Here is a 16,162-nt window from a genome sequence, read left to right on the forward strand (position 1 = left end):
CTGCTCTCAACTGGCCATCTCATCTACCTCTGTGGAGAGCCCTCTACACAATTCTCTTGATAATGTTCTGGCCTGTTATCTTAACCTGAAGGAGGTTTTCAGCAAAGGAAAAGCATGTGGCTTACCCCCCTCATCGTCCTTATGATTGTGCCATCGACCTCCTCCCTGACACGAATCCTCTTTGCAACCAAATCTATCAAGCTGCCATGGAGGATTATGTACAAGAGGCGCTGAAACTGGGTTATATCAGACCATCTACCTCTCCAGCATCTGCAAGCTTCTTCTTCATGGAAAAGAACAGAGGAGCCCTGTATTGATTACCATGGATTAAACCAAATCAGTGTGAAATATCCATATCCTCTCCCTCTGGTGCCTTCTGCCTTGGAACAATTAAGATCAGCAAATATCTTTTCTAAACTGGACCTTCACAGTGCATACAACCTGGTATGAATTCGAGAAGGGGATGAATGGAAGACTGCCTTTAGCACTACTGCCAGCCATTTTGAGTACTTGGTGATGCCTTATGGCCTTTCTTCAGCACCAAGTGTCTTCCAGTGTCTGATTAATGACATCTTAAGGGACGTGTTGGGGAAATTTGTAATTGCTTACATTGACTAATTCTTGATATACTCCCCAGACAAGGACAGTCATTTAGAACATGTCAGGTCTGTACTATCCCACCTGCTCAAGAACCACTTCTTTGTCAAGGCAGAGAAATGCAAATTTCATGTCAACCAGATCTCTTTCCTCAGGTATATAATCAGTTCTGAAGAAGCAAGCATGGACCAGGCGAAGGTCTCAGTGGTCACATCATGGCCCACATCCATATCAATGAAAGATCTACAATGCTTCTTGGGCTTTGCAAATTTTTACCAATGCTTCATTTGGGGCTTCAGTACTATCACCATTCCCCTAACCTCTCTGTTAAAGAACTGTCCATGTTGCCTCCAATGGAACCCAACAACTGAGGAAGCTTTCAACCGGCTCAAGGCAGCATTCACCTCCGTTCCTGTTTTACAACATCCAGACCCTATCAAACCATTCATTGTAGAGATAGATGCGTCAGAAACAGGAGTAGGAGGGGTGCTCTCGCAGCACTTTGGGAAGAAGCTTAAATTGCACCTGGTTGCCTTCTTTTCCAAGAAACTCACACCTACAGAAACAAACAACATTGGTAATTGTGAGCTCCTAGCCATTAAACTAGCTTTGGAAGAGGAGTGGAGACACTGGCTGGAGGGTACCACACACCCATTCGCAATTCTAACTGACCATAAGAACTTAGAATATCTGAAGACCACAAAACATCTCAACCCAAGGCAAGCCAGGTGGGCCCTGTTTTTAACTCTGTTCCGATTCACAATATCCTACCACCCAGGTTCCAGAAATACTAAAGCGGATGCTCTTTCTAGAATCCATAATCCCTCACCCTATGCCTCAGAACCCACTCCCATACTATCATCAGAATGCTTTGTACAAGCCATTACTTGGGACATAGATAAGGAGATCCAGCAGTTGCAGACCTCTAACCTTCTCAAGAACTGTGTCCCCCCCCCAGACTCCTACATGTTCCACCTCACCTCAGAGGGAAGTTCATCACCTGGGCCCACTCTTCTCCCGCCACGGGTCATTCCAGCACTCATTGCACATATCAACTCATCAGGAGCAGGTATTGGTGGAAGAAAATGATTCCGAACATTAACAAGTTTGTCTCCTCTTGTTCGTTGTGTGCCCAAGCCAAGGTGCCACATGCCCCACCTGCCAGGAAACTATGCCCTTGCCCAGTGCCTCAGAGACCCTGGTCACACATAGCCATGGACTTCATCACAGACTTACCACTATCACAGGGTAACACAGTCATCATGATAATCATTGACAGATTCTCCAAAGCTCAATGACTCATCCCACTACCTGGCCTACCTACTGCTTTTCAGCCAACCAAACTGATGTTTAATCATATCTTCCACTATTTTGGTATCCCCAAGGACATTGTAAGTGACCAGAGTCCTCGATTCATCTCTAGGTTTTGGTCCAGTTTTATGGAGAGATTAGGCGTATCAGTAAGCCTCATGTCCACCTACCACCCACAATCCAACAGCCAGGTGGAACATGCTAACCAGGAGGTGGGGTGTTTTCTGAGAATATTCTGCATGCGAAACCAGAAGGACTGGGCACAGTATGCATAGAACTCACTCAACACTTTGCAACTCCGTTAACACCATTCCAGTGCATACTCAGCTATCAACCCCCCATTCCCATGGGAGAAGACACCCACCCAGTTACCAGCCATCAATGCCTGGTTCAATAGAAGCCAGCAGGTGTGGAAGGAGGTTCACCAGAGGCTGGAATTAGTAAATGCCATGCCAATATGCAGATAAACCCAGAAGTGAGAACCCAGAATACACTCCAGGAGATTGGGTATGGGTCGCCACAATGGACCTATGGGAACCAAACAGGTGTAAGAAACTGCAAGCACATTACATTGGCCCATACAAGGTACCGCGCAAGATCAACGTGGTATTCCATAGGCTAGAACTACCACCTCACAGTGGAATGGCACCTACCCTCCACATCTCCTGCCTAAAACCAGCCATACAAGGTCCCCTAGCCATGGATGCACCCACCCAGGAGTCCCCACCTCCCGGACATCAAGGGCAAACCCATCTACCACGTAAATAAGATCTTAAACTCTCGCCACAGACAGGGTCAGCTAAAATACCTGGTTGATTGGGAGGGTTAGGGCCCTGAGGAATGAAGCTGGGTGAACTCCAGGGATATACTGGATCCCCCCGACACAATACTTCCACAGCCAACACCCTAACAGACATGCACCGAGAAGGAGAAGACGGCCAAGAAAGATAGTTGCTCCCAGAGGGAGCTTCTCGTGGGGGTGGTTCTGTCAGTAACAACAATGAAAACATGAGTTTGAAGCAACCTCCCAACATGGCTGCTCCGGACCACAAGTTCCAAGAGTCACAGCGCTCTCTGGCAGCTATTAATCACTCCACCCATCTCTCATCCAGCAATTACCAGCTTGCCTATATAAGCTTAGCTCTCACTTCCCCACTTCGTGAAGCATCGTCTAGTACCCTGTGTCTACCTTTACCAAGCTGTTTGTTTTCTGCCTGACTTCCAGTGCATGACCCGTGTTTACATTTAGTCTCAACCTTGTCTCATTGTTTTCTCTGAATTGCGTTGTTTACTGATTGACTGACCCTTGCTCATTTCCAGACTATGATTCCTGCTGTTGGTAAGTTGCCAGCGCCCCATAACGATCCCACAATTCCATGCACGCTCCACCCGGATGTGACGTAAAGTGGAACTGCTTTAACTGTATCGAGAGCGCCTCGATTTGCGCTCTCATGTTTCTGACCACTGGGGTGGTCGGATGGACTGTAGGCACGCAAGCTACAGTGTGAGACTAACCGCTGTTGTCTGAGAACAGCCTGTTCAAATTAGTTTTCGGCCGAACTTTTGAACGACCCGCTAGGTTTCAGTGATATAGTGGTTTTGATTCTAAACCTTTGCAAAGTTTAACTACAGTTAAGTAGTTTTCCACGCTAAGAGGCATTTGCGGACAGCTTCGCTCCTCTCAGCCTTTTTCTCGTCGACGCATCACCGGAGGTCTCTCCCGAAGCACCGTGGGCCAGCTAGGCCTCCATCTCCCTGCTTCGTTAGCCGCGGTTGGACGCAACTCGCCGCTAACCTCCTCTCCTCGGACCGCAACCCTCAGCGCGGACATCGGAGAATGAACTTCCATCGCATTAAGTAGGCACTTGGGCAAATTTTAATAATTTGTAGCTTATTCAGATGGTTGTTAGGGTCATGGTTAAACTTTGAGCTGTTTAGCATACCCGCTCAGACACGGAAGGTGTTTCTGTTTTTTTTATTGTTTGTTTTGGTTCTGTTTTTTTCTTTGAACTTGTTAGACAGGGTATCTTGCATGATATCTTTCCTTAACTCCATTGCTAGCTTCCCTATCTGATTAGCAGCGCAGCGACAAGTTTGTTATTTTAAGCTCTGAGGCTGGACCGCTACAAGGCCTAGTCCTCTCCATCCAACACCTATTACACACTCTCTCTCTCTCTCTCTCTCTCTCTCTCTCTCCCTCGTGTCGAGTTCTTTGCCTAGATAGTCTGTTGGAAATTGTTGTTAAGTACAGTGTTTGGATCCAGCTGTAAAGTGGCCAGATTCTCATTAGCAACTCATTGCTAGCTACCTCAGGGTGATACGCTAGCTGGTAGGCTTGTGTTCTCGACTAGGCCTGCAGGCGCCATATTCCCCGACACCATTTTGGTACCTCCTTCATTGAGTTACCTGTGATACATCACCTAGTTTACGACACCTAGGCATTGACCGCCATTTTGCTTAAGCATTGCTAGAGTGGCTAGTCGTTAGCATCTGCCCACAGTCTCACACACACCTACACACACGCACGCATCGGCTTTCCCTAGACACACACGCGCATACACAAGGGATTCTATTTTCCTATCTCTTTCTCTCTCTCTCCCTCTCTCCTGCCCCAAATCTATGGTCCAGGTGTAATGGTTCCATTGTTTTGTCTTGTTATTACCTTTGCCCGACATTGAATGTATTTTGTGAGATTCTTATTAGTGAGTAGTAGACAAATAAAAGCTAATCAAATTGAATTACATTTTACTTGTTCCTGCTGTTTATTCACAAGGTCAACTATTTAGAACTCCTTTTTCCTTCAAATTTAGCTTTTGTATACAACTGGGTTTCCCATCTAATGCAGAGCTACCATTAATCTTGAATGTAACCATTCACGGTGAATATTAAGATTAATAATTTAAGATTTTATGAGACTGATCTTTAATTGTAAATTGATTAATTCAATTATCAATTATTACATAATTTATAATTTAATTAATCCCAATTCCACCTACACTGCTCTTCGGATTGGCTCAGCGTGCTGTTTGCAAAGCCCCCAGTCTCCCATGCGCTTGTATCCATAAGCACCTGCACCCTGACAGCATGATATTGAACTTGCCTTCAACTTGTTCAGTATCATGCTAGCTGAATGGAATATATCTGATATACCACTCAACACTAGCCAATATTATTTAAATGTCACTCAGCTCCACAATGTATTTTGTATGAAAAATGCAAGTTTTTCAATATGAGAAAACTTCATATCTTCAAGCCAACATTTGATTTTCTTTTTATTATATCAACACATTCACAAACAAAAAGTACCCAAACTTATCAAAACAATTCATTGATTTCCTCACAAGTGACATATAGAGATTTATGTCACAATTTTGGTTCTCTATGTCCCAGATGGTGCTCGTATGAAAAATACGAGTGGTATATTTCCCAGTAAAACACCCGTGTCCATGTAATATAGAATAATTAGATTTAGCTGTGATCTGATGTCCAATATCAGTACCAAGTATCAACACCAACAATACATGATGGATGAGATATTGGAGAAAACATATCTGATATCATATTGTCAAAGATATGGATTTGGGAAAAGAAACTGGAAATATTTATATCTAAACAGGCTTGACTATAGCATAATGATAACCAGGCCCGCCGACGGGGGGGGGACAAACGGGTATGTTGTCCCGGGCCCAGGAATGGGGGGGCCCAGAACTGGGCTCTCATGAAGTTGCGATTATTTTATTTCATTTCAAAATGTGTTGATTTGGGGGAGAAATGTGCTATATTTGCATTCAATAAATGATTTCTAGATCCTTTGCCTTTATTGTCTTTGAAAAAGGTGTCAAGAGCCCCCTACCACCCCTAATGCAAAAATGGTTTTGTCTGACTCTTTGATTAAAGGGAAAAAAACGACATCGTTCGATCATAGCGCTTCGACAATCAGCGTGCGTGCCATTTGCCAACATGCACAAGTCAGGAGCACAGAAAAGAAAAGAAAAGAGAGGAAGAAACCAAGAGACTCAGGGGCTCACTGCATAAATATTTTAAAAAAGATTCAGATGATGCAGCAGGTACTAGCAAAGGCAGTGGGGCAGCTGAGCCAGGTCAGACACAGCCAACTTTTTCCAGCCCCGTAAAGTAACCCCAACCAAGGCACGCGCGGCACGCAATTCATGTTACAAACGAGGGGAGAGCAAGTCACACTGAACACCATATCAAACGCACAGGGCATTGAATCATTTCATAACCACAATGGCTTAATAACATCGTGTTTCATATATCTGATTGAAGCTAAGAATATTCACATTAGCCCGCAATCATATCCCGCCGTTTCTCGAGCGGTGTGTTCTTCTCGGCTTTTCACACTGGACAGTACGCACGCCCGCACAACAAAAGTCCGGCGCATTGCATTTCGCACCTGAATAGTTGCAGACTAAGGAAATGTTAAAATGTTAAAACTGTAAAAATGTTGAAATGCTAAAATGAAATGGTTGTTGACCGGTTGAATGGTTTTTGAATACCTGTCATTTAAGGGTTGGAGTGAGTAGATACTGGGATAAACAGTGATGGGAATAACGGCGTTAGAAATAAACGGCGTTACTAACGGCGTTACTTTTTTTTAGTAACGAGTAATCTAATTACTTTTTACATCGTTATAACGCCGTTCCCGTTACTTACAATAAAATACTATGCGTTACTTTATTAAAGCTGTTTTCATTTGGCACGCTGCTCGTTCAGCCTTTCTTTACTCTGCTTTAGTGTGGGGCGGGGAGACGCGAGACAACAGCACAGTAAGCCAATCAGAGTCGATTTGGACAACATACGTAGGTAGGCCACGCCTACTGCACGCTCTTTCAATCAGAAGACACAGCGATGGCGAGCGGTCAGCCCAGCACTGTGCTTTCACATTGGAAATACAGCCAGGACTTTTCATTACTTGAAATAAAAGGCAAAAATGTCTACGTGCAATGCACATTATGTCGAGGAACAAAGCGTTTGTCCTCGTCAGTGGCCAGTAATTAGTAACAATTTTAATAACTACAAAAATATATTAAATTTGATAGACGTCTTCTCACATTGTCGCACAAAAATATTAATATAGTGTAGATAACGTTACTAATTGGTTCTGTTAAGTGTCCATTTCAGTCATTAAACACATTTAACATTCACTTTTATTATGATTACACTAACTGAATTTGATTTTTTTTGAGGGGGAACAAAATGTAACAGAATAATTACTTTCCCTGGTAATTAGTTACTTTTATGACAAAGTAACTCCGTGACTAACTCAGTTACTTTTTGGGAAAAGTAACTAGTAACTATAATTAATTACTTTTTGAAAGTAACGTGCCCAACACTGGGGATAAGAGAGGTGGGTGGGTGTGTGTGTGGGTTGGCCCGGGGGGGGCCCATTCAGAGCATTTTGTCCCGGGCCCAGCCAAAGCTGTCAGCAGCCCTGATGATAACTATTATAAACATTTGCTACAAACAATTCTTCCACCACATAATGTCGTCTTTTAACAGTAAGCTTTGTTGCTTGCACAATATACAAAGATTGGGCCAATCTGTAAACAGAAAAGTTTTGTAACAGTTTTATTGGTTTAAAACCTACCGCATTAATACATGATTCAATTATTGTGATGCACCCATAAGGATAACGACAGCTTCAGATGCAGTACAGTCAATCAGATTTTAGAGCCGAACGATCTGTTTTAACAATTAGCGGTGATCATGGTAGTTCATAATTTCCATCAATATAACAACATTTTTAAACACTGAAAATCACGGCTTCATATAGTGGTATAAAGTGCTTTAAATTATATAGCAGGTGAACAAAAAAAGATGTGCAAAATTCACCATTTATCAGTAGACTGTAAATACAAAGGGTCACGCCCTTAAAAATAAATAAATAAATAAATGAAAAAAATTACATTTTCATACTTCCCATCACGGGCGGCACGGTGGTGTAGTGGTTAGTGCTGTCGCCTCACAGCAAGAAGGTCCGGGTTCGAGCCCCGTGGCTGGCGAGGGCCTTTCTGTGCGGAGTTTCATGTTCTCCCCGTGTCCGCGTGGGTTTCCTCCGGGTGCTCCGGTTTCCCCCACAGTCCAAAGACATGCAGGTTAGGTTAACTGGTGACTCTAAATTGAGCGTAGGTGTGAATGTGAGTGTGAATGGTTGTCTGTGTCTATGTGTCAGCCCTGTGATGACCTGGCGACTTGTCCAGGGTGTACCCCGCCTTTCGCCCGTAGTCAGCTGGGATAGGCTCCAGCTTGCCTGCGACCCTGTAGAACAGGATAAAGCGGCTACAGATAATGAGATGAGAATGAGACTTTCCATCACCAGATGTTCCATCACCTTAAGTAACCTGCTTAAATGAAAGAGACTGCAATGTAGGACAAGTGATAAAGTGTGTGTCTGACAGGGAGAAACACAGTCTGCCTCATCATTCATCTACAATCAAATTTTGCAGGTACATGATTCTGTGCTGTTGCCAAGAGGAGATGATGTTAGTTCTCTGCAGTCTGTGCGCGGCCGGCTCCACATGCACTCTCACAGCTTTGCTATTCATCATTTATCATCTAATTAAAGACCTGAACCAACCAATTAAAATTCTTACAAATTGCACCCTCTCTCATAATGGACATAACGATCCTAATCTGCCAAAACATCACCTTTACTTTCAGGAGTCTGATAAACAGTCAGCCTCACATACTCACCAAGGATTCAGAGGTGATTCATAAGAAGTACATCACAAAGCGATTGGTTTCATTTGAGAATGATTGGTCAAAAAAAAAAAACACACACAAAAAAAATCCCACAGTCATTAAGGTGAATGAGTCACTCACCTGTTACTGAGTCACTCACCTGTTACTGAGTCACTGTTCCATTGCTTAGCAAACTATAAAAATTGAAGCACTACATTTCCATACACATCAACGACACTTTTTACATAGACATTTTACGTAAGTTCATAATTTTTTTTTAAATATTTGTGAATTGATCCCCATTGAATCAGTGCCTGACTCAGTAAATCGTTTGGTCATGGTTGGGATTCACTCCTCTCTCATTCAGAGAATCAGTGTATGAATCAGTGAATCGTTTGGCCATGGATGAGATTCACTCCTCTCTCATTCAGAGAATCAGTGTATGAATCAGTGAATCTTTCAAGTATATTGAGATTCATTCCTTTCTCTTTTAGAGGGTCAGTGTTGGAATCACTGAGATTTGCTCCTCTCTCTCCCCACAATCACTTGAGCTCTTTGGTTTATTCAGTCAGCTGGAGATTTAAAACAGTTCAGACTGCAGATTTGGACAAATGGATCAATGACCATATCATAGTGAATCATTTAACAGATTAATCTCTAATTGAAAGCAGTTTTGTTAAATTGTACACAAGTTGCACTGTAATTAAAGGTGCTGACTCTGCCACCATGCTAAGTGCACTTTATGTAGCACTTTATGTAAAATTTACTGTATGAACTGAAACTTCAGTAAAAATTCCAAACATGAGTCAGCCACACTGGTTGCAGTCTCTTGTAGTTTTATCAAGAAGCTCTCTGATGACTGATACTATATATATTTTTTTTTTAATAAAACACCCTCTAATGAATGCTCAGTGTGATGCTACTACCACCATGTGTGGAAAACTTCGGGGGGGATTAGAAGGCACTCCAAGTAATGTAAAACATGCGTCACCTAAAAATGTTCATGTTAGTGATGACCAAAAACCTACTCACCTCACCATTCACTAAATTTAGGCTCAGAGTTAACCATGCTAAGATTTGTGGGTAAATTTGTGCCGATGATTGACAGCTCTCTCTGAAACGAGTTCGAAGCAGCTCTGTCGTGTCACCAGCAGTTTTTCTCTCCATCCATCATGCAATCCCTTGCTACTTGTTTATAGAAATAACATGCTCCTATCAATCCCGTCAAGGCTCCCATCAATCCCAAACTGCCCTGCAGGACAACTGAGCCGTTTCATTCCTGAAACTCCGATCATGAGCTCAAGTCAACATGCTCAGTTTGAGTTTTGATCACGTGATGGATTTTACTCCCTACAGGGTTGGAGTCCCTTACCAAAAAGTCATGAATGCAGGTTTTAGACAATGTACGTGTTATGTTTAACATGTAGTACATGAATTTTTCTATGTGATTTTTTTTATATACTGTACAGTGGGGCAAAAAAGTATTTAGTCAGCCACCAAGTGTGCAAGTTCTCCCACTTAAAAAGATGAGAGAGGCCTGTAATTTTCATCATAGGTACACTCCAACTATGAGAGACAGAATGGGGGGAAAGAATCCAGGAAATCACATTGTAGGATTCTTAATGAATTAATTGGTAAATTCCTCGGTAAAATAAGTATTTGGCCACCTACAAACAAGCAAGATTTCTGGCTCTCACAGACCTGTAACAACTTCTTTAAGAGGCTCCTCTGTCCTCCACTCGTTACCTGTATTAATGGCACCTGTTTGAACTCGTTATCAGTATAAAAGACACCTGTCCACAACCTCAAACAGTCACACTCCAAACTCCACTATGGTCAAGACCAAAGAGCTGTCAAAGGACACCAGAAACAAAATTGTAGACCTGCACCAGGCTGGGAAGACTGAATCTGCAATAGGTAAGCAACTTGGTGTGAAGAAATCAACTGTGGGAGCAATTATTAGAAAATGGAAGACATACAAGACCACTGATAATCTCCCTTGATCTGGGGCTCCACGCAAGATCTCACCCCGTGGGGTCAAAATGATCACAAGAACGGTGAGCAAAAATCCCAGAACCACACGGGGGGACCTAGTGAATGACCTGCAGAGAGCTGGGACCAAAGTAACAAAGGCTACCATCAGTAACACACTACGCCGCCAGGGACTCAAATCCTGCAGTGCCAGACGTGTCCCCCTGCTTAAGCCAGTACATGTCCAGGCCCATCTGAAGTTTGCTAGAGAGCATTTGGATGATCCAGAAGAGGATTGGGAGAATGTCATATGGTCAGATGAAACCAAAATAGAACTTTTTGGTAAAAACGCAACTTGTCGTGTTTGGAGGAGAAAGAATGCTGAGTTGCATCCAAAGAACACCATACCTACTGTGAAGCATGGGGGTGGAAACATCATGCTTTGGGGCTGTTTTTCTGCAAAGGGACCAGGACGACTGATCCGTGTAAAGGAAAGAATGAATGGGGCCATGTATCGTGAGATTTTGAGTGAAAACCTCCTTCCATCAGCAAGGGCATTGAAGATGAAATGTGGCTGGGTCTTTCAGCATGACAATGATCCCAAACACACCGCCCGGGCAACGAAGGAGTGGCTTCGTAAGAAGCATTTCAAGGTCCTGGAGTGGCCTAGCCAGTCTCCAGATCTCAACCCCATAGAAAATCTTTGGAGGGAGTTGAAAGTCCGTGTTGCCCAGCGACAGCCCCAAAACATCACTGCTCTAGAGGAGATCTGCATGGAGGAATGGGCCAAAATACCAGCAACAGTGTGTGAAAACCTTGTGAAGACTTACAGAAAACGTTTGACCTCTGTCATTGCCACCAAAGGGTATATAACAAAGTATTGAGATGAACTTTTGTTATTGACCAAATACTTATTTTCCACCATAATTTGCAAATAAATTCTTTAAAAATCAGACAATGTGATTTTCTGGAATTTTTTTTCTCATTTTGTCTCTCATAGTTGAGGTATACCTATGATGAAAATTACAGGCCTCTCTCATCTTTTTAAGAGGGAGAACTTGCACAATTGGTGACTAACTAAATACTTTTTTGCCCCACTGTATGTGTGTTTTATTTTTAAGATGTAAATGTTTATGTACCAAATGTGAAATACTTTTCAATGTATTTTTAGTATTTGTATTTTAAATGCGTGTTCATTTTATATGCTTTATTTTTCACATGTATTGCAAATTTTTCTTTATTATTAATATCCCCAATTCCAAAAAAGTTGGGAAACCCTATATTTCATTAAAAATAGTCGAGACAACATATCAAGTGTTGAAACTGAGAAATTTTTTTGTTGTTGCTTTTTTTTTTTTTTAAATATATGCTCTTTTTGAATTTAGGGCCAGCAACATGTTTCAGAAAAGCTGGGACAAAAGTTGTGTAATGTTTAAAACAAAAAAACTAATTTGGTTAATTAGCAACAGGTCAGTAACATGAGTGGGGATAAAAAGAGCATCCCAGAGAGGTGGAGTCTCTCATAAGTAAAGATGGGGATGGGTTCACCACTCTGTGAAAGACTGCATGGGCAAACAGTGCAACAATTTCAGAATAATTTTCTCAATGTAAAATTGCAAAGAATTTGTGGATCACATCATTTACAGAACATAATATAATTAAAAGATTCAGAGAATCTGGAGAAATCTCTGTATGCAAGAGACAAGGCTGAAAACTGACATTGGATGCCTGTGATCTTCAGAAAACCATCGTCTGTGAAAACCGTTCATTACTGCATCAACAAATGCAAGTTAAAACCAAATATAAACAATATCCAGAAACATCGCCACCTTCTCTGGGTCCGAGCTCTTTTATGATGGACTGAGGTGAAGTGGAAAATTGTCCCGAGGTCTGATGAATCAAAAGTAGAAATTCTTTTTAGAAATCATGGACACCACGTCCTCCAGGCTAAAGAGGAGAGGGACCATCCGGCTTGTTATCAGTGCACAGTTCAAAAGCCAGCATCTGTGATGGTATGAGGGTGCATTAGTGCACATGACAAGGGTAGCTTGTACATCTGGGAAGGCATTGTTAATGCTGAATGATATAAACACATGTTTCAGAGCAATATGCTGCCAAACCAGATGATGTCTTTATTTATTTCAGCAAGACAATGCCAAACTGGATTCTGTACGTATTAAAACTGCATGGCGCCATAGTAAAAGAGCTCAGGTGCTAAACTGGCCTGTCTGCAGTCCAGCCCTGTCTCCCATTTGGTGCATTATGAAGTGCAAAACATGACAAAGGAAACCCCGAACTGTTGAGCAACTGAAATTGTACATCAGGTTTCTCTTTCAAAACTACAGCAGTTGGTCTCCTCAGTTCCCAAACATTTATAGAGTGTTGTTAAAAGTAGAGATGATGCAACACAGTGGTAAACATGCCCCTGTCCCAACTCAATTTTTTCATTCGTACATTCAAGCTTTAATTATTTTAAATTTTGCATTATTTTTTTCACATGTATGCATGTTATTCTTTTTTAACACAATTTTTTTGCATATAAAATCACATGCTCTATTTTCCCCAATGCTACTGTATGCTACATGATGTCACATGGGGCAGAACATGGTGAAATGAACTTGGACTTTTTTTCACACTTGATCACATTAACACAGTCACATGTGAAGAAAAGGACATGCTTCCTGTGACGAGATGAACGCACACTCACAGGTGAGGTGTGGGGTTATGTTTTTCCATATTGTGAAAAATAATAATAATAAAAAAAACTGAGTATGATTATAACTCAAAATCTGTGCACGCAGCAGACGTGACTTATAAAATGGCATGCGCACACACAGAGACCCATGGGTGATAGTAATGTGTTGTTTAAGCAGTGAAGCTAAACCATGCACTAGTCCATTACTCTTCCTACACTCAGTGGGATAATCAGTCAACAAAACAGCAGCTAAAACTAGCGCAGTGCTACCATTAAGGCGAGCGGCTCTGTTAGCGGATCTGTTAGCATCGGTTTATTCCTCGGATTTTGTATATAATTGTGCAGTAGATATCTGTCAGACTGACGAGTTTATGCTTTACGGATCCTCAATAACAGGACAAGCTGCATTTTTTTAAAGTCTCAGTAACTTCAGAAGACAGAATAATGTAATCTTGCACTATAACGCAACCTGCTTCATGGATGTTCCGCAGCTTTAACAATAAATGGATAAAACCCCCAAACTTTTATTAAATAAAACTCTAATTGTTGGCTACATTGCTGTGCTAGGAGATGAATCATACACTTTTTGTTCGCATAAATCATACAATAACTGCTGGACTTTGTAGTACAGCTTCTAAAATTATTCTGACTTTAACAGTAAAACTTCTGACTTTTTTCGAACTATCAGCAGTTTTACCGTAAACCTCTCAAGTGTCATTCAGGATTCAGCTTTTTCCTTTTGTGTGTTATCACCATGAGTGCAACGTATGTGACATTTATGGTCGTCTGCTCACTTTCAGAGAGGAGAAGGAAGGACAAAAACATGACTGGAGAGAAAAAGTCACAAATGAAAGGAGCTGCCAATCAAAGCCAGCATCCGTATCGATATTTTCTCTCTCTCTCTCTCTCTCTCTCTCTCTCACACACACATCATAAATCTCTCACTCTTTTTTCCTCCATTCAGATAGAAGAGGTTTCGCTTTCTAGCTCTGTCACTCAGAACAGATCAATCTCTCCTCTCTTTCGCTCCATGGAGATTTTCTCTTCACTTTACACAGTCTCTCTCTCTCTCTCTCTCTCTCTCTCACACACACACACACTTACTATCCTTCTGAGGCCCTTCCACTGACAATTAGAATTAATTCCATTTCCTTGGGGGGTGCAATCCAAATGTACCCACAAGGTCAAAATTGTCAAATTTTACTATCCTTGTGGGGACATTTGGGGCCAGTTAATTAGTTAGTTAACTCACTCACCTCGCTCACTCACAAAGGTGCCAAACCGAACTGCTGTGGTACCATCAAGGATACGTCTTTTATCAACATCCACCTGGGAAGGTGGATGTGAGGTAGCTTTAAATGTATGCTTAAAAATTTTGTGGTCCTCAAGGTCCAATTATGTATGTTAAATTATCGTTTTAATTTTAGATACACCCTTGAGGAAACCATTTGTCTCTTAGTTTATTTTCTGTTTGTATGTTTGATTAAAAAACATTAAGTTTCCTTGTGGGGACCAGCCAAATGTCCCTGCAAGTTCAAAACTATCATATTTCTTTTGTTCCTTCTTTCTTTCTATCTATCTGTCATAGGTGAGATGTGGTTGTGTTTACTCTGATATAATGTAACAAGGCTAATAAACAATTTTATACACACACACACACACACACACACACACACACACACACACACACACACACAACCCGATTCCAAAAAAGTTGGGACAAAGTACAAATTGTAAATAAAAACGGAATGCAATAATTTACAAATCTCAGAAAGTGATATTGTACTCACAAAAGAACATGGACAACATATCAAATGTCGAAAGTGAGACATTTTGAAATTTCATGCCAAATATTGGCTCATTTGAAATTTCATGACAGCAACACATCATAAAAAAGTTGGGACAGGGGCAATAAGAGGCTGGCAAAGTTAAAGGTACAAAAAAGGAACAGCTGGAGGACCAAATTGCAACTCATTAGGTCAATTGGTAATAGGTCATTAACATGACTGGGTATAAAAAGAGCATCTTGGAGTGGCAGCGGCTCTCAGAAGTAAAGATGGGAAGAGGATCACCAATCCCCCTAATTCTGCGCCGACAAATAGTGGAGCAATATCAGAAAGGAGTTCGACAGTGTAAAATTGCAAAGAGTTTGAACATATCATCATCTACAGTGCATAATATCATCAAAAGATTCAGAGAATCTGGAAGAATCTCTGTGCGTAAGGGTCAAGGCCGGAAAACCATACTGGGTGCCCGTGATCTTCGGGCCCTTAGACAGCACTGCATCACATACAGGTATGCTTCTGTATTGGAAATCACAAAATGGGCTCAGGAATATTTCCAGAGAACATTATCTGTGAACACAATTCACCGTGCCATCCGCCGTTGCCAGCTAAAACTCTATGGTTCAAAGAAGCCGTATCTAAACATGATCCAGAAGCGCAGACGTCTTCTCTGGGCCAAGGCTCATTTAAAATGGACTGTTCCAAAGTGGAAAACTGTTCTGTGGTCAGACGAATCAAAATTTGAAGTTCCTTATGGAAATCAGGGATGCTGTATCATTCGGACTAAAGAGGAGAAGGACGACCCAAGTTGTTATCAGCGCTCAGTTCAGAAGCCTGCATCTCTGATGGTATGGGGTTGCATTAGTACGTGTGGCATGGGCAGCTTACACATCTGGAAAGACACCATCAATGCTGAAAGGTATATCCAGGTTCTAGAGCACCATATGCTCCCATCCAGACGATGTCTCTTTCAGGGAAGACCTTGCATTTTCCAACATGACAATGCCAAACCACATACTGCATCAATTACAGCATCATGGCTGCGTAGAAGAAGGGTCCGGGTACTGAACTGGCCAGCCTGCAGTCCAGATCTTTCACCCAT

Source organism: Neoarius graeffei, chromosome 16, assembly GCF_027579695.1.
Source record: "Neoarius graeffei isolate fNeoGra1 chromosome 16, fNeoGra1.pri, whole genome shotgun sequence".
NCBI classification, from domain to species: Eukaryota; Metazoa; Chordata; class Actinopteri; order Siluriformes; family Ariidae; genus Neoarius; species Neoarius graeffei.